Source organism: Toxorhynchites rutilus, chromosome 2 (assembly GCF_029784135.1).
Source record: "Toxorhynchites rutilus septentrionalis strain SRP chromosome 2, ASM2978413v1, whole genome shotgun sequence".
NCBI classification, from domain to species: Eukaryota; Metazoa; Arthropoda; class Insecta; order Diptera; family Culicidae; genus Toxorhynchites; species Toxorhynchites rutilus.
Window position 1 is genome coordinate 257182786 of NC_073745.1, and position 25993 is coordinate 257208778.

Here is a 25993-nt window from a genome sequence, read left to right on the forward strand (position 1 = left end):
CGCAAAAATTACAGGTGAAGCCGATAGAATCTTAGAAATTTATGGCACTCCTGCAAATTGGAATGATATCAAGAGTAATTTAATAGCATACTACAATGACAAAAGAGACCCAGTTACACTCACAAGGGAACTCTTCCAATTACAACAAAAAGGATCCATTGAGAATTTTTACGGGAAAGTACAAAACCTACTGTCCCTCCTAATCAATCATACCAACATCAATACCATTGAAGAAAATGTAAAAGGCGATAGAATAAATACGCACCAAGAAAACGCACTACAGGTTTTCTTGGCAGGACTGAACGAACCCATTGGGGGTAATGTACGGGCTCGACAACCTAAAACACTAAAACAAGCATTTGATGACGCTATTGAGGAACGAAATTTTTTAAGTAGAACTGGATTGAACATTCAAAGACAAAATTTCTATCCTCAAACATATCCTCCTAAGCCCTATAACAATTCACCACAAAACAACAACACCCTTACACCATACCAATTCGCTACACCTAGACTTCCGGTCCCAAATAGAAATGTATTCGCACCAAAACCTTACCCAACACATCAACCTAAACCAGTTCCGATGGACGTTGACCGTTCTATACGATCAAAACAAGCAAATTACATAAATCGACCAAACTCAAATAACTTTAGACCAACATATCCTTCTCCAAATCCACAACCAACAAGGCGAAATTTTTTCCAACCTATTGGCCCACCTAGAATACATGTTGAAGAGCTTCATTATACAGAAGACCCTATGGAGCAGCAAATTTATGACCCATATTATTATAATCAATATTATCCTCAACAAAAAGAATATTATGAACAAAACTCAAACTTAGATGAAGAAAATAATCAACCATCAACAGAAACACCGCCAAACACTATTGAAGACCCTAAGCAAGAGGACGATCTAAATTTTCAGATGGTTACGGAACTAAACAACCCAACTTAGCAAACTTCATACCCTATGTAAGATTACCAACCAAACAAGGATTCGATCTAAAGTTACTCATTGACACGGGTGCTAACAAAAACTACTTAAGTCCCCGACTTGTCAAGAAAGCCACCAAACTATCCGTACCCACTTATATTTCGAACATTTTTGGCAGACACGCTATTGATAGCTATGTCATGTTCAACCCATTCCCAGATTTGACAAAAGAGAAATTCACATTTCACATATTTGACTTTCATGATTTCTTCCACGGTCTCATTGGATACGAGACATTACAAAAGCTCAATGCGAAAATAGATACAATATCAAACACAATTTCAATACTTGGGAAAAATATTAAAATGTACAAGAAATACCCTACTATACTATCTAAAAAGACTCCAGGAGAATCAATACACCATATTGAGATGCCTGTTTCAGGAAAACAAGGAGATTTTTATATTGAAAATTATATTGAAATATTACCAAATATAACAATCCTTCCTGGACTATATCATGCTGAAAATCATAAAGCATTTTTAGTGGTTGAAAATACTTCCGTTTCAGAACAAATTGTGAGTTTGGACTTTCCAATTGAAATAGAACTGAATAATTTTGAACAATACGAAACCAAAGACGAATTGAACTGCTTGGATGCTTCAACTATCAGCAATAGATACAGAACACTTGTTGATCAGCTTAGACTAAAACATTTAAATTCAGAGGAAAAAGCCAAATTACTAAAAATAATAGAAGAATACCAGACAGCATTCTATATCGAAGGCGAAACACTCTCAAATACCACTGAAATAAAACACTCAATACATACAAAAGACGATCTCCCAGTTTATCAAAAGAGCTACCGCTATCCTCATTGCCACAAAGAGGAAGTTAGTATCCAAATTCAAAAAATGCTTAATGAAGGTATCATTAGACATTCGAATTCACCTTGGAACTCCCCAATATGGGTTGTACCAAAGAAAAGAGATTCCTCAGGGAAACAAAAATGGAGAATAGTTGTCGATTATAGAAAATTAAATGCAAAAACAGTGGATGACAAATTTCCAATCCCAAATATCTCAGACATATTGGACAAATTAGGTCGAAGTACGTATTTTACTACGCTAGACCTTGCTTCGGGATTCCATCAAATAGGCATGAACAAAAAAGATATAGCAAAAACAGCCTTTTCTACCGATGGTGGTCATTACGAATATGTTAGAATGCCATTCGGGCTTAAAAATGCCCCGGCAACTTTTCAACGCCTCATGAATACCGTTTTAAGAGGTTTAGTGGGCGTAATTTGTCTTGTATACATGGACGATATTATCGTCTTTAGTACAGGCCTTCAGGAACATTATAATAATCTTGCTCAAGTACTAAGTGCTCTCGAAAAAGCAAATTTGAAAGTGCAACTGGACAAAAGTGATTTTTTACAGAAAGAGGTTGCATTTCTTGGACATATTATCAGCGAAGATGGTGTCAAACCGAACCCTGACAAATTAGATGCTATCAAAAATTGGCCAATCCCTAAAACGGAAAAAGATATTAAATCATTTTTAGGAACTTTAGGGTATTATCGAAGATTCATCAAAGACTTTAGCTGATTGACAAAACCCCTTACTCAATGCTTAAGAAAGGATGAAAAAATTATACACAATGAACAATTTTTGGAAGCATTTGAAAAATGTAAACAAATATTGACAAGCTCCTGTATCCTTCAATATCCTGATTTCAGTAAACCATTCAATTTAACTACTGATGCATCGAAGTATGCAATAGGCGCAGTACTATCACAAGGCCCAATTGGGAAAGACAGGCCTATTGCTTTCGCTTCAAGAACTCTTAACAAACATGAAGAAAAATATTCAACTATAGAAAAAGAGTTACTTGCCATCTGCTGGGCAACGAAATATTTTAGACCATATCTTTTTGGTCAAAAGTTTACCCTCTTCACAGATCATAAGCCATTAACTGGTGCTATGAATCTGAAAGATCCATCGACAAAAATTGCAAAATGGATGATTGCCTTGATGGATTATTCATATGATATTCAATACAAAGCTGGTTGGCAAAACGTAGTTGCTGACGGCTTAACAAGAATTCCACAGGAAATGAATGTACACAATGAAGTTCAAAACGAAGAAGTATCATCTGACATGGCAACACAACACTCAGCCGATACAGATGATTCTGAATACATTCCATGCACAGAAAGGCCTGTGAATTCTTTTTCCAATCAACTTATTCTAAAAATTGATCAAAATGAGGAAGAAAACTTTGAACAAGTTTTCCCAAAAGTTTTTCGACATACTATAAGCAAATTTAATTTTGGCGTACCAGCACTAATACGAATTTTCAAAGCGAAACTAGATTACACAAAGAACAACTGTATTTATTGTCCCGAAAGTTTAATGAACATCATCCAGATAGTTTACAGAAACTACTTTAGCAGAAATAAAAAATTGAAAATTTTCATATCTCAAAAGTTATTAATTGACTTAAAACTCCCTGAAGAACAAAATGAAGTAATTGAAACAATCCACGGTAGAGCGCATAGAGGAATCGAAGAAAATTTGGCTGAAATAAGAAGAAATTATTATTTCCCTAACATGAAACAAACAATTCGCCGATTTATCCTAGTTTGTCAAACATGCCAAAAATCAAAATACGAAAGGCATCCATATAAAATAATTTACGCACAAACGCCCATACCCAAAAAACCTATGGACATTCTTCATGTAGATATTTTAATTTCTCAACCGAACATTTTCATATCAGCTGTCGATAAATTATCGAAATTTGGTATGTTGTTCCCAATAAAATCAAGATCAATACCAGATATCAAAGGAAGTATCATAAAACTAATAACGACATATGGATGTCCAAAACTAATTGTATGTGACAATGAACCTTCACTAAAATCTGCGGAAATAAGAGGTATGCTCTTAGATGTTGGCACCAATATGTATTTTACAGCATCTAACAAAAGCGAAATGAATGGAACAGTCGAAAGATTCCACTCTACATTAAGCGAAATATACAGGTGTATCCAAGACAAATACGATAATATTAGCAAAAAAGAATTATTTAAAATTTCTCTGGCTCACTACAATAAAACAATTCACTCCAGCACAAATTTGAAACCTGTTGAAATATTTTTCGGTATCAAAGAAGGAGATGAAAGACCATTAAACATTGACGACATCATTGGCAATAGAAATAAAATTTATGACGAGGCGATTACTCGCCTCAAGGAAAAACAAAATAGAGATCATGAGTTTCATAACAAAAATCGAGAAATTGAGCCGAACCTCTCCCCTAACGACACAGTATATGTCGCTAGACAAGGTATCAAAAGTAAAACAAAAGATCCATTTAAAATAAACACTGTTTCCAGGGACAGAACGAAAACATTTGAGGATATTAAAAACAGAAAATTGCACAAGACAAAAATAAAACGTCGTAGAAGACTATAACCAATAATCAATAAAATATTCAAATAATAACTTATCATGATAAGATAAACCTTAATCACTTATTAATATCATTTTTATTTTTTTAGGTATCCCCATAATCAATTCCATCGAGAAGGCCAATCATTAATTTCATTTATTAATATCAATTCGTTTATATTTCCAGGTCTTTTCAGAAACAAAAAGCACTTATATTTGACACTAAAATATAACTAAAACACTAATAACATCTTTTATTTATAGATTCTTACAGTCGACAACGGCAATGATGACAATCACGGACTTATCAAGGCACAAGGGTATCATCGCATTTAAAGAAAGAGAGACAAACATAGTCAGATCACACCATCTACACATTCACCAAATTGACATTGAGAAATTTCAAAGCAATATAAAACATTTCAATCATACTTTGAAAATTCTCAAACAAAATGACTCATTGACAGAATTCCGAGACTTACTTGACGCAAGGATGAGAAGCCTCACAGAATCCTTTTATAAGCTGAAACCAATCCACCGAAATAAACGAGGAATTCTGAACCCATTAGGAACAGTAATAAAATCTCTAACAGGAAACTTAGACGACAACGACATGAAGGACATACAACGAACATTTGACAAAACAGAAGAAAAAATGAACGAACTCATAAAAAATAATAAGAGGCAAATAGAAATTAACAAAGACTTTGAAAGCAGAACCAATTTGATTATCAAAACAATTAATAACCAACAAGCAAAAATACTTCAAAAACTATCAAAGATAGGAGAGCAGGATAACAAAACCTATATCAGACAACTCATGTATGATACACTGTTCAATATAGAATTTATGGATAGGAAATTAAGAGACATATTTGAATCTATCCAATTTGCTAGAGTAGGAATATTATCAAAAGCCATTCTAAGCCCAAATGAAACAAGTTTTGCCCTAGAGAAACTAGAAACACAGAATATGACGATAAAAACAATAGATGAGATATATGAATTATTGGAAGTAGAAGTCTTTCACAACCACACAAATATATTCTTTATTGTCAAAATACCCATTTTTTTACAAGAAAATTATGTCTATGTAAATTATGAAAGCATACCGTATAAAAACCGAACCATATCATCAAATTACAATATTGCCATCACAAGTACAACATCAACATTTGTCACCAAGGAACATTGCCGCATTGTAGAAGAATACCGGATTTGTCAACTACATACACTCATTAACATCACAGGTGATGGATGTATCCATAACACTCTTTGGGGACGAAACGCTACATGTCCGTACACTGAATCTATAGCATCTTCAAAAATAAAACAAATCAACACAAACACTTTGCTAGTGATAAATGCTATAGATCCCATAACTATAAACTCCAGTTGCGATTCAACAAATAGAATATTAACAGGCACAATTCTAATTACATTTAATGATTGCATAATCACTGTCAATAACGAAATATACGACACAAAGAAAACAATTGGCTATGATGAAATGAAACTTATTCCGACAATTGGAATAATAATTAATGAAACAACACTAGAAAATCAACCTGATATTTTTGAATTACATAAACTAAATATCAAAAATCAAAAACACATTAATGAGATAAAAATTAGCCAAAGTACCAATAAAAATGTCACTATCAGCGGATTTCTCATGCTGTCAATACTATTATGCAGTCTAGGAATCTGGATTCTCATATCCACAGGAAAAAAACAAGAAACAAGAATTGAAGTAAAGTTAGACAAATCAAAACCACCCTCAGAATTAATTCATCTGGAACACATGAAGATTCGGGACGAATCTTTCCATAGGGGGGAGAAGTTATCAACATCCCCTTTCCCAAAGGATAACTCAACAAGCACATTCACATTTCCATCATTCAACCAACGCACCAAGTAATGTTGACGAATCACGTCATCCATCATTATCCACGAATATCCGAAACCGCTGATCAACCAAACATCAACATTTGCATCATTTACCCTTACTTACGAATCAGCAAAACCACGCCATCCAACATCATCATCCAGCCCTTATTTATCACCAAAAAGAGAATATGTTTATAAATAAACTGCCACCAGCGCATCGAAAGAAGATAACAGCGCATCATCATCCAGCCCTTATTCATCACCAATAGGAGAAGATGTTTATAAACAAAATGCCACCACATCGAAAGAAGATAACAGCGCATCATCATCCAGCCCTTATTCATCATCAAAAGGAGAAGTTGTTTATAAACAAAACGCCACCAGCGCATCGAAGGAAGATAACGGCGCATCCAGCATCATAGGAAACCAAGGCCACGATTATTTCACGGAATGCTTTCATAGACAAATTGATAGGTATTTAAGGAGAGTTCAGACAGGAATAAAATCAGTTTTAATTGTGAATTCAAAGAAAATTTAACGTTGTTTAGATTTTTAAAAATTCGCTCAAATCCGAAACTCGGATAACTTATATATATATATATATATATATACATATATATATATATATATATATATATATATATATATATATATATATATATATATATATATATAAGTTAACGACGAAACTGCAAACCCAACTTGGAAACAAACGCCAACCGCCCCAAGCGTGTATCTCGCTTCATCAGCAGCATCAAACCTCCCACGAATAAACATCCCGTCAGCAACGCGGCCAGCCAGCCAGCCAGCCGTTCAACTATCAACGAATAACGCACAATCAGATATTCCGTCAACAAGGTGTCATATTCCGCCAGCTACCCAACTATCGATGGAATGCGCAGCGAGACCGTTGTATGCTTAGTTTAGTAAACAAGATTAGGGAAGTTATAAAAAGGCTTCAACAATTTGAATAAAGAGCATTATAGTAGTAAACGTCGAGGAACGTAGTCGAGTAGTTTTTTTAAAAACCCCGAAAGGCCATCGAAGGTCTTGATTGGCGCAGTCGTGCGGATTAATCTCGTGTTTTCGAATCGCAATCGAGCGCCCGCGAGTGAATATCGTGGACTTGAATTCGTTACCGAGAAAAATCCGCGAACCGAAAGATAACTTTAGTGAACCCCGAAGTGAAGTGTATTTCCAAAACGGACATTGAAACAGCAATATAAGTGTACTGGAGCTCTTGGATCCGAGCGAACATCGGAAATCAGGTAAGCTTTTCCTATTTTTTTAGAAAACTAACACAAAATCAACTGTGAAAATATTAAAAATAAAAAAAATTAATGAAAAAGTGATTAAGCGTTGTTAACAAGTGTCAAAATACATATTCAAATTATACAAAGCGAGAAAAAAAATTATTGATTGTGTTCTAGTGCTAAGGAAAAATTAAAAATAATTAAAATGAGCCATCTTCACCAACAAGTTGCCGATTTGCAACAAGAGTTGGCAAATCGAGATGAATTAATTCATCAATTAAGAGTTGAAGCGCAAGGCGCTGCCGAAGCTGTTAACGCAGCTCGAGCAGCACAAGCCGAACACGCAGCGCAAGCAGAACAAGCTGAACAAGCAGCGCAAGCCGCGAACGAAGCCGCCGCCGCCCAGGCAGCAGCAGCAAACAATGTAATTAGAGGACAACAAATTGAAAGTGTCCTCAAATCCCTACAAACACCGCAAATTCTCCGGGACCTACCGTCTTTTGACGGCAATCCCGTAAAACTTCACTCCTTCATACGATCAATCGAAAATCTCATCCCAATAATTGATTCTGTGCGAGGAACAAATATGCACACTATTTGGACCCAAGCTATTAGATCAAAAATTGTCGGTGATGCCGATAACGTTTTAGAACTATACGGCACAAATTTAGAATGGAGAGAAATTAAATCGAATTTAATTACTCATTACAGCGACCGAAGAGATGAAATTTCTCTTACTAGAGATCTCTTTGGAATCAGTCAAATTGGATCAGTTGAGGATTTTTACGGGAAAATATCTCACATTGTATCATTGTTAGTAAATTTGCTGAATATAAACGAACTGAACGTGCAAGTGAAAACTGCCAAAAATTTATTTTACCAACAAATGGGTTTGAAAGTCTTTTTGTCAGGCTTGAAAGATCCATTAGGTCCAATTATACGTGCGCAAGCTCCCCGAAATATGAAAGAAGCTTTACGGCTATGCTTAGAAGAAAAGAATTATCATTTTGGGAAATATACTCCTAAACCTCAACCTCCACCAATTCCCTCGAAACCTAATTCACAATATCCACCAAACCATAATGCAAAATCTTTCCCTTCATACCCAATCCAATACAGAAAACCGTTCCCACAATTTCCCCCGAGACAAAACCATAACCCCTTCCAACAATACACACCGCGACCACAGCAGCAAAATTTCCAATACAAACCCAATCCATTTAACATTCAAAAACCCCAGAACACACTTCAATTTCCCCAAAATCAATTTGTAAACAAAAATGCATTTGCTCCAAGACATATACCACAACCAAGGCCAATACCTATGGAAGTTGATCCATCGATAAGATCGCGGCGAGTAAATTATATAAACAGGCCGAATTACCAAATTCCAGAAGAAAACGCTGAAAATAAAAATTATCCACTCGAGTTCAATGATCATGAATATGATCAGCAGCAATATTATTACGAACATACAGAAGAAGAAAATATGCCAGGGTCACAACAAAATCAAACTGATGATACTGCAGAAATGACGAACGAGCCGATAGCTGAACAACAAGACGATAACGAAACTGATGATTTGAATTTTCAGACGGTCGAATATTCACGGCCACCAACATAAATAATTTCATCCCATATATCGTACTTGAAACAACAAAAGGTCCCCTACGGTTCCTTATCGATACGGGAGCCAATAAAAATTACATCGATCCCAAGTACGTTAATATTGACAAATGCAAAATCACAGCACCAATGCGCATCCGAAATGTAAGCGGTACGCACAAAATAAATCGATATGCCAAACTTAATCCTTTCCCACAAATTAAGGGAATAGAAAAACAAACATTTTTCGTATTTCGGTTCCATTCATTTTTCGATGGACTAATTGGATATGAAACCTTGAAAAAAGTAAAAGCAAATATTCTGACCGAAACTAACGAACTACAATTTCCCGATGGAAAAATTAAAATGTTTCGAAAATATCCAGATATCAAGAAGGTCCATCTAAATTCAAATGAAACTAAAATAATTAATCTCACAATAGATACCGAAAACGGAGACTTTTTTCTCGAAAGTGATTATTTCATTCAACCACAAGCAGTAATTCATTCCGGATTATACAGTATATCAGACAAAAACGCTCGTGTTGTGATTACAAATTATTCAAACGAGCCATGCTCGATTAATCTAGACAAAACATTTTTGATACCAGAGATCAACAATTTTGAAACAGGGCACAGAAGTGCATGTCCATCAGGCGAAGTCATGAAAAAATCCCTTTTTGAGCAACTTAGAGTTTCGCACTTAAATGATGAGGAGCGAAACAAACTTTTAAAATTAATTCATAAAAATGAGGATGTAATTTTCATTGAAGGCGAGAATCTTACTTTTACTAGTGCCATTAAGCATGAAATAAAAACAAAGGATGATTTGCCTATACATTCTAAATCATACCGTTACCCATTTTGTCATAGGGAAGAGGTACAGCGACAGATTTGCAAAATGCTTGAGCAGGGCATCATCCAACATTCCAGTAGTCCGTGGACGTCACCTGTGTGGATAGTCCCGAAAAAAATGGATGCTTCCGGACACAAAAAGTGGCGCCTAGTAATAGATTACAGAAAATTGAATGAAAAAACGGTTGATGACCGTTATCCGATACCCAATATCACAGATGTTCTCGACAAGTTGGGACGTTGTATGTATTTCTCAACTTTAGATCTTGCTTCCGGCTTTCATCAAGTCGAAGTAGAGAAAAAGGATATTCCTAAAACTGCATTTAGTGTCGAAAACGGGCACTATGAGTTTTTGAGAATGCCGTTCGGGTTGAAAAATGCACCTTCCACGTTCCAGCGCGTAATGGACAACGTGCTAAGGGAACATATTGGTGTCAACTGCCTCGTATACATGGATGACATCATCGTTTTTTCAACAAGCCTCACAGAGCATCTTGACAATTTGGCGAAAATATTTGCAACTCTTCAGAGACATAATTTGAAAATACAATTGGACAAGAGTGAGTTCCTTCATAAGGAAGTTGCTTTCTTGGGCCATATTGTAACGTCCGATGGAGTTAAACCAAATCCGGATAAAATTGATATCATTCGGAAATGGCCTATCCCAAAAAATGAAAAGGAACTTCGAGGTTTCCTAGGTATACTAGGTTACTACAGAAAATTTATTCGAGATTTCGCTAAAATAGCAAAACCCCTCACAAATGCTTTAAGAAAAGGAGAATCGATTACACACTCAAAAGAATTTGTTACTACTTTTGAGAAATGTAAAACAATTCTCTCTGGAAGTGATATTTTACAATATCCTGATTTTTCAAAACCATTCATATTGACAACAGACGCTTCTAATTTCGCCATTGGAGCCGTTTTATCGCAAGGTCCTATTGGAAGCGATAAACCAGTAGCCTTTGCTTCCAGAACATTGAATAAGTCTGAAGAAAAGTACTCCACAATTGAAAAGGAGCTTCTAGCAGTGGTATGGGCGTGTAAATATTTCCGGCCATATCTTTATGGACGCAAATTCATTTTGTACACCGATCATAAACCCCTTACTTATGGTTTGAATTTAAAGGACACCAACAACAGATTAGTTCATTGGCGTCTCTCTTTAAGTGAATTTGATTACGAAATTAAGTATCGACCAGGAAAACAGAACACTGTTGCTGACAGTCTTTCTCGAATACGAAACGAATTGAATGTAAACGAAAATGATTCCTCTGATGACATAAGCATGCACTCAGCTGATACGGACGACTCTGAATTTATCAAATGTACAGAACTACCACTGAACACATTTAGTAACCAGATTGTTCTCAAAATTGGTCCAGATGAACCTGACAAATATGAACAAATTTTTCCAAAAGTATTCCGAAGAACAATAGCTAAGGTTGGTTTTGGAGTCCCAATACTAATTAGGATATTCAAAGATTACATGGATCTAAGGCGCGTTAATTGCATACTTTGTCCAGAAAATTTGATAAACAGTATACAGATAGTATATAAAAATTATTTCAGCAGATGCAAATCATTCAAAATAGTTATTACCCAAAAATTTTTAATCGATTTAAAAACGCCGGAAGAACAAAATCTAGTGATAGAACAAACACACGAATCAGCTCACAGAGGTGTTTGGGAAAATAAAACACAAATTTCGAAACGTTATTTCTTTCCAAAAATGAAATTCAAAATTCAACAATTCATTAAAGTTTGTGAAGTATGCAATGTCAATAAATATGATAGACATCCATATAAAATTCATCTTGGTTCTACACCACACACTAAAAAACCCTTTGAAATAGTGCATATTGACATTTTTTTGAGTCAACCCTTTATATTCTTATCAGCAATTGACAAATTTTCCAGGTTTGGAACATTAATTCCTATAAAATCAAGAACAATTACAGATATAAGGAAAGCCTTGCTCAAATTATTCTCCACATATGGTACACCTGGATTGATAGTAAGTGATAATGAACCGGCTTTATGTTCCGCAGAAATTAGAGGATTAGCTTGTAATTTGAATGTCCAGATGCATTTCGTGCCCGCGAATCATAGTGAAAGCAACGGACTGGTCGAAAGGTTTCACTCAACCATAGCTGAAATCTTTCGATGCATTAAACCTCAATACACAAATCTAAACAATAAAGAAATTTTCCTAATAGCTTGTACTCTTTACAACAATACAATACATTCAGCTACAAGATTGAAACCTAGAGAAATATTTTACGGTTTGAAAGATGGACACGAACGGCCTCTCGACATTGATTTAATGCTAGAAGAAAAGAACAAATTCTATGATGAGGTTATTTTGGCGAATGAAAGAACGCAAAATAAAAATCTAACCTACCATAATAAAGGTAGAGAAATACAACCTCCCATAGAAGAAAATAAAACAGTTTATAAACTGATTCAAGGAATTAAAGGAAAAACTAAAGAAAAATATCACCTGACCAAAGCTATTGAGGACAAAGGAAGAGTAATTCTCGATAGGTCTGGACGGGAAATTCATAAAGAGAATATTAAAAGAATATGAACTAATATCTTTTTCTATTTTCAGGATGGACGTTTCATTAATCATTATCCTACTGTTCCTTCCCTTTTCCCACAATAAATTTATCCAATTACACGATATCACAAATAATCCTGGAGCGCTAACTTTAAGCGCGGGAGAGGGCAGAATTCAAGAAGGATACAATAGATTACTTCACACAGTAGATTTGCAAGAATTAGGAGTCACAATTGAAATGCTGGAAAATTTAATACTGAAGGTTAATAGTTCAACAGGTGATTTTTCTAGGCTTATTTATATCAAGTTTAAGGAAATTAATAATACATACAAAGCCCTTCTCCCAAACATTCAAAGAAACAAAAGATCAATCGAAACATGACGCTGAAGATTTACGACACATTAATTCAAACATAGATGCTATTAAAAGATCTGAAAACAAACTAATGGAACAAAATAATAAACAGATTGTAATGAACCAAGAATTCAAAAATCGTATACAAACATTGACAAATGTAATAAAACAGCATGAAAATGTCATATTAAAATTGAATACACAAAAAGGATATGTAATTACAGAAAACACTAAAATTTCCATACTTTTTCAGTTAGACATGGTGTTACAAACACTAAGAACAATAGAAAATACGATAGCACTTGCCAAATTAAATATTGTAACCAGACAGTTATTAACAATCAATGAACTTAAAATTGTAGCCGAACAATTAAAACAAGCAAATGTTAAATTAGACAGTTTAGAAGATGCATACAACTACCTCTCGATAACTGTGCTTTACCATGGACGCCATCTCATCATTAGCATCGACATCCCAAGGGTATCACCCATAATTTACGAAAGAATGATTATCGAAGAACTCCCAATCTTAAATAAAACCGTCAATATTGATCACCAAACAGTTCTAGTGCATTCCAACGAAACAATGGCAGTCTTAGCAGAGTTTGAACAAATAGCCAAAATCCATATTTATAAACGAAACCAATTGTTGAATATTACCAACGACTTGTGTGTTGCACCTTTAGTTCGAGGACGAAGTGGGAAATGCCCCTTCAAAGAAACACCACCCACAACAGAATATAAACTTCTGACTTATGGAACATTAGTAGTCAAAGCTACGCTAGAAAACGTTGTGATGAGCAGTACTTGTGGTATAAACCGAAAAGAACTCAAAGGCAACCTTATCATATTTCAAAATTGCTCTGTAATTATTCAGGACAGGCTATTCGAAAATCTAGAATTGCACTTCAACCACCCGATTATTTCACCTCTCGAAATAAATCAAATAGAAGAAACCTCATTAGAAAAATACTACAACACTTCATACTTACATGAAATGCACATTGAAAACAGAAAGCATTTGGATTCGCTGAAAATACACAATTTTTCATCGATTGGAGCAATGTTTGCCTTAACCATGATAATCATCCTTGTTACAATCTACAGAAGACGCAACGCGATAGCAACATTTTTTATAAGACGCACGGGACGTGCTTCTCTTGGGGATGGAGTAGTTAACGACGAAACTGCAAACCCAACTTGGAAACAAACGCCAACCGCCCCAAGCGTGTATCTCGCTTCATCAGCAGCATCAAACCTCCCACGAATAAACATCCCGTCAGCAACGCGGCCAGCCAGCCAGCCAGCCGTTCAACTATCAACGAATAACGCACAATCAGATATTCCGTCAACAAGGTGTCATATTCCGCCAGCTACCCAACTATCGATGGAATGCGCAGCGAGACCGTTGTATGCTTAGTTTAGTAAACAAGATTAGGGAAGTTATAAAAAGGCTTCAACAATTTGAATAAAGAGCATTATAGTAGTAAACGTCGAGGAACGTAGTCGAGTAGTTTTTTGAAAAACCCCGAAAGGCCATCGAAGGTCTTGATTTATATATATATATATATATATATATATATATATATATATATATATATATATATATATATATACGCAGAGAAATGCAACGCTAGCGGAACTGTTGGTTAGATAGCATAGGGACGCTAGGCCTCTGTATGACATAGATTGGAAAATAAAGTCAGTCCGATTTTTAAACTCGAAAGGAACAGTTTAGTTTTTTAAAAACTCTGATTCCGAAAGAACATTTTTAATTGGTGCAGCCGTGCCGGATTTTATGTCAAGTGTTCTAGTGTTCGCGTTGCAACCGCCGTTAAGAGAAAATTAACGGTTTGTGTGATAGACTTTCCTGTGTGAAGAAACTTTTACCGGAAGCAGCACCCCCGAGGGAATATCGGGTGAACAACTGAACCATCAACCATAAAAATCGGCGAAACGGACCAATCTCCGGACGAATCGCATCGCTGTGGACGATAACGGTGAGTCCTATTATTAAGTTAATTTTAATAAAAGTGTTAAAACCTTTTAAGGTGTGCTAGATAAAATAAAGTGTGTTAAATATTTTTTTTGTTTGCTATAAAAGTGTATAATAAATTTAAAGAAAGAGTGTAGAAAGAGTGAAGAAGTATTTTGTTTCCAAATTTAAAAAAAACTGTGAATTGAATTTTATTTAATCGTAATGACCAATACAAAATCAATGTCGGTCACCGATTTACAAAACCAAATCGTTGAATTAAAGGCGATTGTCGAATTGCAGAGCCAGAGAGCTCAAGCTGCAAGCGATCAAATTGCCGCTCTGCAAGCAGCAGCTCCACTCGCAGCAACATCCTCTTTAGCCGTTGCCCAACTGAACCCGGCTAGTAACCCCAGGATACCAGATCTCATTAGACTGGTACCGGAATTTAACGGCAATCCTCAAAATCTACCAAGGTGGATTGAGTCGGTGGAAGAAAAATTAGGAGAGCCAAAAAATTAATAACACAAGCTGAACAGGAAAGAATTTTGCCGATCTGGTTAGGTATCATTCGTGACAAATTAACGGAAAAAGCAAACGATGCCCTTACAGTGGGACCCAATTAAAAACACCTTAATAGAATACTTTGGAGAAAAATCCGATTTGTCTACCTTAGTTTCCAAATTGACAAATATTCGACAAGGCTCACAATCAGTGAACGAATTCTATCAAACTTGCAGGTCTCTTCTCGTAGAGATCAACGCAAAAATTTTGATTAATAATAACACGTCAAATGAAGCCAAGGCTATAATGAACACATATGAAACATTGATGATAAATGCTTTTGTGGACGGTTTACCGGACACTATGTCGGATATAACGAGATCCACTCGCCCTCAATCCTTGACAGATGCATATCACGTCGCATCAGAGCAAGAAGCAACAGTGCGAAGAAGGCGTGATAGAATTTCAAAACAATCAGATATTTTAAAACCAAAATCGCCTCCGAACGTATCAAATGCGAACATAGTTCAAGGGCACAGACCATTCCCATTTATGTGCACGACACAACAAAGGCCTTTCTTTATGCGAAAACCTTTTGTTCCTGTTTTTTATCAAACGAACCAAAACAAACCATTTCAACGATTTGCCCCACCAAATTACAACCCGGCGAATCAGCAAAACAATTTGCCCGCAATTAAACAAGAACCCAAGTCACATACTGGATTCCGACCAATGCTTAGGCACAAACCGAATATGCACGAGCAATATTATGACGAATATCACAAAATAATATGAACAATCAATACTATGATGAGTATGTAAGTTACCACGGCACTCGGCGCAGCAGCATGGCACATCGCGACACGATGTGTAGCGACACATTTTTTGATGACCTGTCTAAATATTCCTATATCCAAATATTCCGTAGCGCGAGCGATAGCGCATAGCATAAATAATAAACAATCATAACTCAGATAACGTATAGCGAGGCTAAGTTAAGTTAAGTTGAAGAAAATAAAATCAGATTCGTATTGACTCTCCAGTTGAGAGGTAATCTTTTTTTTTTTAACCCAAAAGCCCCACATCAACTGTAACTGGCACCCGAGCTCGGGACCTGTCTGGTAACAGTATAATCCAACGAAGCGGAAAAGCGGCTCTGAGCACTGAGAGGATAAGCCCGGTTCTAACACCGTCATCGACTTGGATCGAGGATTTGAGGCCTATACCAGCGAAGGAGTCCACCAGGAAGAAACCCACAATTGACTATTGGAATTAACCGGCTGTCACCGGCGAGAAGTTTCATCGTTTCCACAGGGCTTACTGGAGTCTAATCGATGCCCCGACGGAATTATTTCGTTCCGCTCCTGTGAGTAGAAGCAAAAAGAAAGAAAATAGAGTTTAAGACAAAACCGTACCGCAAAGCGGATAGTACGGAAACCTATAACCCATTACTAATTCAGAGTGTCGAGGCCGGACCCACCGTAACCGAAACGCTACAATATCACAAAACCCGCGAAACTAACATAATTTTTCAAACAGATTATAAAACCAAAAGTGAAATAACCAAACCAAATTAGAGATATTATCGAAATCCAAAAATAAAACGATAGTTTTTAGAAGTGCGCGAGTGATTTTTTTTTCCTCTTCTAAAGAAAAACGATACCATAAAATTTAGTAGTGCGCACCGGCACCGCGTTATCCCATTGACGCAAATATTAGTTTTCACGATCGTGGCCGTATTCCAGCCATTGTATCGGACCTACCGGATTTCCGCGGAAATCCTAGAAATTTATCACAGTGGATTCTAGATGTCGAAGACATCTTAGAACTATATGACGATTTGAAGGAATCGTTCCACTATCAGTTAATTTTGAAGACAATTAGGAGAAAAATAAAGGACGAGGCAAATGACGTCCTAATTACAAACAACACACCTAACAATTGGGAGTGTATAAAAGACGAGTTAAGGACGACATTATCAAATCGCCTTCAACGGAAAACATCTCAAAACGGCTAGAATCAATATCGCTGGAACAGCAAAAAGTAGCAGTCGCGCTAAGGGAAATTGAATCACCACCGCGCATAGGAGCAGCCATACAATTCCACTATTCGTTAAATCAACCATGAGAAACATCGATATAAACAAAGCATGAATCAATCAACACCGTTATCATCCCGCACAGCAGAAAGCATAAACACATAACTGGACCTCACGGCTCAACAGGACACATCAGCATAAAGTGGCGCGCGCATCATATTTCACTTTTGACGACATCGCATCGATAATTGGTAGGACTAAAAATGCAGCGTAAGATAATTTTAAGTTTCGAACCAATGTAAGAAACCAGAAATATAGTTTAGTTTTATGTGAGCTCTCAATCAAAGTACATCGTTTTATTTTTAAAAAAATCGAAAATCTCCATAGGGAACATAACTGGCGCAGTCTAGGTAGGATCTGTGTTGAGTGTTCTTTCGCGAGTGTTGTGAAGTTCCAGTCTAGCCGGTTCATCGAGGGAATATCGAGATCCCGCCAAGACCGCTTCGAAGGTATATCGAAGATTTGAGGATTCACCCCGAAGAGAGGACCCGACGCAGGTTTACGACCAAAAACAACGTGAGTATTATCCTTAATTTTAATAAGACAGTGATTTTAATTAAGCAGTGATTTTAATAAGGCAGTGATTTTAATTAAGCAGTGAAATTAAAAAACAAACAAACAAATAAACGCGATTTCGCTTACTAATTCAGAGTGTGACGGCCGGAGCACCTGGGTGCACCCGTAACCAACACACTTTAGCTATCACAAAAAGTGCTACACTAACCCAAGAATAAAAACAACTAAAAACGTAGAAGTAGTGAACATTTATAAATTATTTTATGCTAACAAGAAACATGAGTGAAGAACACTCGAGGAAACTTGACAACTTAGAAAAGTTGCTCCAACAGCAACGAGAGCAAATTGAATTGCTGCAGAACCGACCTCATAGTTCGGGGCAGCGCAATGAAAATAATTATGATGTCACACGAATCCCTGACATAATAAAAATGATACCAAGATACGATGGAGATTCGAAAGTTCTACCAGCCTGGTTCGCTTCAGTCGAGAATAAACTAGAATGTGCAAAAAAAAATGGTGCCTGGAAATTTAATTAATGATTCATTAATAATTTGGACATCTATTATTAGAGACAAAATTACGGGGAAAGCTAATAAAATTTCAACCAATAATAATACGGTTAACCAAAGTTGAAGGAAAGGTTCGGCGATAAACGCGATCTATCAACGATTCTTAATAAAATACCTTATTTAAAACAAGGAGACTTTAGTGTCGATGATTTCTATTATCACTGCAACGAACTATTATCAGATATCCGAGCTAAAGTTATGCCGGATGATAATTTAAAACCGTGCGTTAACGGCATAATGTCCACATATGAGAATATGATGACAAATGGATTTATAGATGGATTATACGACCCGATATCGGCCTTAACTAGAACTAGTAAACCCGATAGCCTTCTCTCAGCTTATCAGCATGCGTTAGATCAAACAAACGCAGCCAAACGGAAAAAGGAAAAAGCGAAATCAAATTCGAAATCTTACCCTGAAACATCCAATATGAACAAAACATGGAACAATAACCAACCACAATAAAACAACCTATCAATAAAACAATAAAACAACCTATCAGAAGATATCCCAATCAAAATTTCACACAAAATTTTAAATACACACCTAATCCAAATCCAATGCAACGATCATCTTTTATTCCTAATAAAAATATACAGCCATCAATCCCAAATAGAAATTTCCCTCAAAACCGACAAGAGTTTGTGCAAATAAAACAAGAACCACAGTCCCAGAATAATTTACGAAGATTACCTTACGATCAAAACCAAGTTCATTATCAAGAATATAGCGACTCACCTGAGGAACAACCCGAAGAAACTTCTGAATATCAGGAAAAATACGACGAAGGAATAAAAAACGATCCATTAACAGAAGATGACGTAAATTTTCAATGGGAACCCCACCAAGTACAATCGGATTAACCGAAAATAATTTTCTCCCTTACCTTAAAATTAACACACGCCAAGGAATCATGAAAATACTTGTAGATACTGGAGCCAATAAAAATTACATTGCACCTCAGTATGCACACTCTCAAATACGGAAAACCGGATCACCATGCAGAATAAAAAATATTAATGGATCTTATGATTTAACCGAACACATGGAAACAAACCAACTATTAAATTATGGCAAATTTCCGAAACAAAAATACTACTTGTTTAAATTTCACGACTTTTTCGATGGACTCATAGGATTCGAAACTCTAAGATCGTTTGGTGCCATCATAGATACCGTTTCAAATAATCTTTAAATTGAAAATGTTACCATTCCCATGTATAAAAATTTCCCTCACTATCTTCAGATAAATTTTATAGGAATTGAAACCATTAATAATCCAATCCCAGTATCTCTTAGCAATGGTGATTTCTATATCGATAATGATATTTTCATAACCCCTCATATTATTATACCCAGTGGACTTTATACGGCACGAGAGAATGTAGCAACGTTTCCCATCATTAACATTAAAAATGAATCGACTCTCTTGCACCTTGATACCGAAGCTTCGATCGCAGAGGTTCACAATTTTGAGGAAATTCACAATTTTCCTATAAATTCTACTGCAAGAACACAAATCGTAGAAGAAATTCGCACCTCTCACTTAAATCGTGAAGCGAAAAGTAAACTACTCAAAGTCATACGGGATTATGAGGATGTTTTTTACCAAGAAGGTTCTGATCTCACATTTACTAATGTGGTGAAACACAAAATTGAAACTAAAGACCATATCCCTATTCATAGCAAAAGTTATCGCTATCCCTTCATTCCCTTCATTCATAAAGAAGAAGTACAACGGCAAATAATCGACATGTTTTCTAAAGGAATTATTCAGCCGAGCACTTCACCCTGGTTTCCTTCACCCTCCAATTTGGATCGTGCCAAAGAAAATGGATGCTTCCGGCAAACAGAAATGGCGACTAGTTGTTGACTATAGAAAACTAAATGAAAAAACTGTAGACGACAAATACCCCATCCCCAACATAGCAGATATTTTAGATAAGTTAGGTAGATGCCAATACTTTTCAACACTTGACTTAGCATCAGGCTTTCATCAAATAGAGGTACATCCCCAAGACGTCCCGAAAACAGCCTTTTCAGTAGAGCATGGCCTTTATGAATATCTTAGAATGCCATTTGGTTTGAAAAACGCCCCTGCTACGTTCCAACGCGTAATGGATCACGTACTTCGTGGTTCAGTTGGAAAATGCTGTCTTGTTTACATGGATGATATTATCATTTACTCCACGTCACTTCAAGAGCATCTCGAGAATCTTACAAAAATCCTTGCTGCCCTGAAAAAATGCAATTTAAAAGTTCAACTAGACAAGAGCGAATTTTTGAAAAAGGAAGTTTCTTTTCTAGGACATATTGTCACTGATCAAGGTGTGAAACCTAATCCCAGCAAAATAGATGCTATTCAGAAATGGCCTTTACCAAAAAATCAGAAACAGTTGAAAGGATTCCTAGGAATTCTAGGATACTACAGACGATTTGTGCGAGATTTTGCCAAAATCACCAAACCATTAACCGCCCAACTTCGAAAAGGAGAACAAATAGAACATAACCCTCTTTTTATCAAGACATTCGAATTTTGCAAGACTTTATTAACACAGAGTGATATCTTACAGTACCCAGATTTTGAGCGTCCCTCCATACTGACCACTGACGCTAGTAATTTCGCAATCGGAGCAGTTTTATCCCAAGGACAAATTGGAAAAGACCGTCCTGTTGCGTATGCATCTAGAACTTTAACTAAAACAGAAGAAAACTATTCAGCCATAGAAAAAGAGCTACTTGCTATAGTTTGGGCAGTTAAACATTTCCGACCGTACCTGTTTGGAAAGAATTTACACTCTACGCCGATCATCAACCTCTTACGTATGCTCTTAATCTGAAAACACCCAATTCAAAATTAGTCAAGTGGAGATTACAACTGACAGAATTTGACTTCGAAATAAAACACAGACCAGGAAAACAGAATGCAGTGGCCGACGCACTTTCAAGAATTCCGATGGAAATTAATATGAATGAAACTAGTGAAGACAACAGCTCAATTCATTCCGCTGACACTGATCAATCAGAATTCATAGTATGTACCGAACTTCCGATTAACTTTTTCCTTAACCAAATTATCTTAAAAATAGGAGAAGAAGATTGCGAAACATATGAAGAAATTTTCCCTAACGCGCATAGACGAACAATAACTAAATTAAACTTTGGAGTACCAAGACTAATCAGAATGTTCAAAGAATGTATGGATCTAAGGAAACAAAATTGTATTTTGTGCCCAGAAAACCTTATTTCATCCATCCAAGTCGTTTACAAAAACTACTTTAGTAGATGCAAAACCTTTCGTGTGAAGATTTCCCAAAAAATGCTCATTGATATTCCCGACGTTGAAGAACAAGAACAGATAATTGAAAATACTCACGAAACTTCTCATCGAGGAATTAAAGAAAACCATGCCGAAATTCTTAGAAAGTATAATTTCCCCAGAATAAAGATGAAAATAAGGAAATACATAAATCTTTGCAAAATATGTAACAAAATGAAATACGCAAGAAAACCATACAAAATTATTCTCGGAGGAACGCCAATCCCTAAGAAACCCTTAGAAATCGTTCACATGGACAATTTTATATCACAACCGTGCATCTTTCTTTCAGCCATAGACAAATTTTCCAGATTCGGAACATTAATCCCGGTCAAATCAAGAGCGACGCCCGATATACGGAAAGCAATAATCAAGTACATTTCCATTTATGGCCAGCCAGAGCTCATTATATCTGATAATGAACCAGCCTTGAAATCTGTCGAAATTCGAGGAATGCTTAAAGATTTGAACATACAACAATACTTTACCCCAGTAAATCATAGTGAAACTAATGGAATAGTGGAAAGGTTTCATTCCACTTTAACCGAAATATTTAGATGTAATAAACAAAAATATGAAAACCTAACACTCAAAGAAATGTTCCAATTATCCTGCACTTTATGCAATAGTACAATACATTCTTCTATCAATCTCAAACCACGGGAAGCCTTCTACGGAATAAAAGATGGCGAAGAAAGACCACTAGACAGACAACAATTACTGGATGTACGAAACAAACTCTATGATGAAATCGTACTTACATTGACAACTAATCAGAATAAACAACATACTTACCACAATACTCAGCGCGAAGAACCACCGCACCTCGAAACAGGACAAGAAATCTTATGCGAGCATGCTTCTCACCCAGAAGTCATTTAAGGCAACCTTTGATCGAACTAGTTGAGGATGTGCAAAATGAAGAAAGACAAGGTCAGACAGAGTTGTTCATTAACGAACACGAAAGAGTTTATAATGGTATTTCAAAAACAGAGTAACAAGCCTTGGTAACTGTGTGAATTTTTATTACACCTCAATAAAGCATTGAATTCTTACTACAGTGCTGACTCTACGTGGATACCAGCAACATCGTCGAATTCATGATAACTATGCCAATCAATGATACTAAGATTATGTTTCAAAATTGGACTTATGAATTTAATACAGATTTCAATATAGATTTTCTGAGAAAAAACTAAGATAAACAGATTTTTTGAGACCAAAAAACATAGATTTTATTGTGCCAACCCTGGGTAGCACAACAAATAGAGAAAATCCTAAAGGACGCTTAACTACAAATTGGTTTTCTTAGGGGGCGACCTAACCCCGTCTCCCCTTAAATATTAAATATGAAATTTGTCCACGTCCAGTTACTGATGAACCAATGGGAAATATGGGAGTAAAATCCACAGTAAAATCAGCATTAGCACTGGCAAAAATAGAGTACATTCTTCGACCTCATTTACTCCTAACGGAATGGTTTCTTGGAGGTCCGATAACGCTGCAAAAACTTTCAAAGAAGCAAGAATTAATATGCTGATAGGATAAATCAAGTACCCCTCTCATTATTTTTTGAATTTCTTTCATTTAGTTGGTTCAAATTAGAGTAAATATGCTGTAATCTTTTTTGATATCTTATTTATTATATAGTTTTACTCAAAGAAACAAAAAAATCGATTCGGCTTGAGAAAAAAAACCAGTGACAAAAAAGTGTCCACTTCGAAAATCGATATGTTTTCGATAAGTTTCCCATCGGAAAACCCTTCGACTGTTTATGCTTCGACATTTTGACATGTTTTGAAACAAACAGCTCGGCCAAGTGCATTTGTACACGAGATCATATTTGATTCTGTTGATTCTCTTGATTGGCGAATCAAAATTCAAGCTATTTACCCAAAAGCAGTGGGTTGTTTGTGGTGCAGATCGGGTGAGGAGCTTCAGTAGCACCACATCCAAGGTACGGTGAAGCATGGAGATTATGGTCTGGTGACCCATTCCAGCGTGACGTGACAACGGTTTGACTCTCTAAAAACAGGGTTTTTCTCGTTTTCATGTATACATCACACGATTTCCAAATGGTAAACGATTTTAAAGTGAATTTGAGAAAATTTTCTACAAGAATCTTCAGTTGGAGAATATTTTGCAGTTGAATTCGCTTGTTGCCACCCAATACTTTTGAGACGTGACAACACCTGTCTTTTTGCGGATTCCGACTTTTTAACATTAATGTTGATTTTCAGTTCCGTTTCAATACATACAAATAAACTTTGTTCTATGATTTGGCAATGAAAGATGAACAAAGATTACTGTATACTCAGTTTTTCAAAAAACTCGCAAGAACATGCATTTTGACGGCATGCATTTTGTGACGTGACAACGCGCTCTGTGCGAATAAACAGTCTCCACGAAGCGTTGTCACGTCACACAATCAATAAGTTGTATTAAATAAGATTTTCACCGTATTGTAGCAAGCGATATACTATTTTTGATGTTTTTTTATTACTCTGAATACTTCTTACTTTCCTATGAGATCTCCCCTTCCCGTACTTCCTACTGAATTTTCAATGGTGTCATTACGCTGACAATTTGATAATATGGTGAATTCGCTTCATTCTAGCGTTTTAGCGCCATTTTACGTTTTCATTCCTTCAAAAACAGAGAAGAAATATATTAGACCTGTGTGCAAAATGAGTTCTATGTTCTTTTAGTTTGTGAAACATTGCGAAACAAGGCAATTATAATTGTTTATGGCATGTTCATAAAAAAAAGCTATATAATTTGAATCTACCTGTTACCTGTGATACACGGTATGTCTTTATTTGGGAAAATTCGGGGTGGTCCAAAACCGACCTCCAGTGTTTATATCGTGATTGTTTAACACGTTCACTCTGGCGCTTGCCATTAATGACTAGCACAATCCTGGTTCATCGAGTGGCGTTCACTACAGGGGGAACGCATTTGATTTTGCTATCAGAAACTTTTGATAAACTCTTTGTATGCCTGTATGTTAATGTTTGCGTGTTGAAGATGCTTACTTTGACTTTGACGACGACTTTGATCGTTGATGCATGTGTGTGCATTTTTAAGTGCACTTTCTTTGTAGAACTCCACACACGTCGCTCTAAGGCTAAGTTCTTTCCACTCAAACATTATCTCCCTCCCACTTAAATCCTATCTCTCACTATGAAACATTATTCTTTTTTTATTCCTCTTCGTGCACCCATGGTTATATGCCAACATTACCATTCACGATCGTATAGTGGGATTTCATGCCATTCCCGGTCTTTTATATCCGTTTTTAACGAATCGGAAGTCAACACCCTCGATTCTAAAATGGCATCGGAATACGACATTCGACTTCCGCTAGTAAGCCCATATCGTATGGGTTTTCCATATTTTTTTAGCATTCAATAATACCATCAGCAAACCGCAAGTTGAAATAAGATTATATTTTATATTATGGAATCTACGTTCATATATTGTTGATGAAACATAGGAGAAATTTCATTTGTATGTTTTGAAACGAAACGGTAATTAATGAAATTAATCATTAGTGTTCAACAGTCCGAAACAGCAATAAGTCAGGTGTTGCCACGTCACAAAAATATTTGACTGACACCAAGTCAACCTAACTATAAAATATTCTCCAACTGATGATTCTTGTTGGACATTTTCTTAATTTTACTATAACATCGTTTAATTTTGTGTGCTTTATTCGTGGAAACGCAAAAAAAATGTTTGTGGTGAGTCAAAATGTTGTTACGTCACACTGGAATGGATCGAATACTATTCGTATACAACTTCTGGAGACAGTTGATACTTCTCTATTTGTGGACCGATCTCAACCAAATTTTGTGGGTTGTTGACTTTCATTGTTTGCTCAGACAAACCCAAGTATAAAAATGTTTGAACCTAGTTCATTTGATGAACTAAAAAAATGCTCTATGCTCTGTTTTTCAAATGCTTGTTTCTCATAAATTACAAAATGAAACGTAGGTCCATCCACGGCTCTTCAAACAAGCATTTAATCACCCATTCAATGGTATATAGACATTGAAATTTGGTTAAGCATGTGCAGAGATATCTCAAGA

General features: G+C 36.0%; 1 protein-coding gene across 7 annotated transcripts in view; it reads right to left on the reverse strand.

Annotated features, from left to right (window-relative positions):
• Positions 1 to 25993, reverse strand: part of LOC129764841 (uncharacterized) — a 433851-nt gene that overhangs the window by 68912 nt on the left and 338946 nt on the right. Inside the window, exon 9 of one of the 7 annotated variants that reach the window (XR_008741257.1) lies at positions 22698 to 22801. The exons of the other annotated variants lie outside the window; for them this stretch is intronic. The gene's annotated coding sequence lies outside the window, so the exon portion shown is untranslated. The remainder of the gene's footprint in view (positions 1 to 22697; positions 22802 to 25993) is intronic. 7 annotated transcript variants of the gene reach the window in all.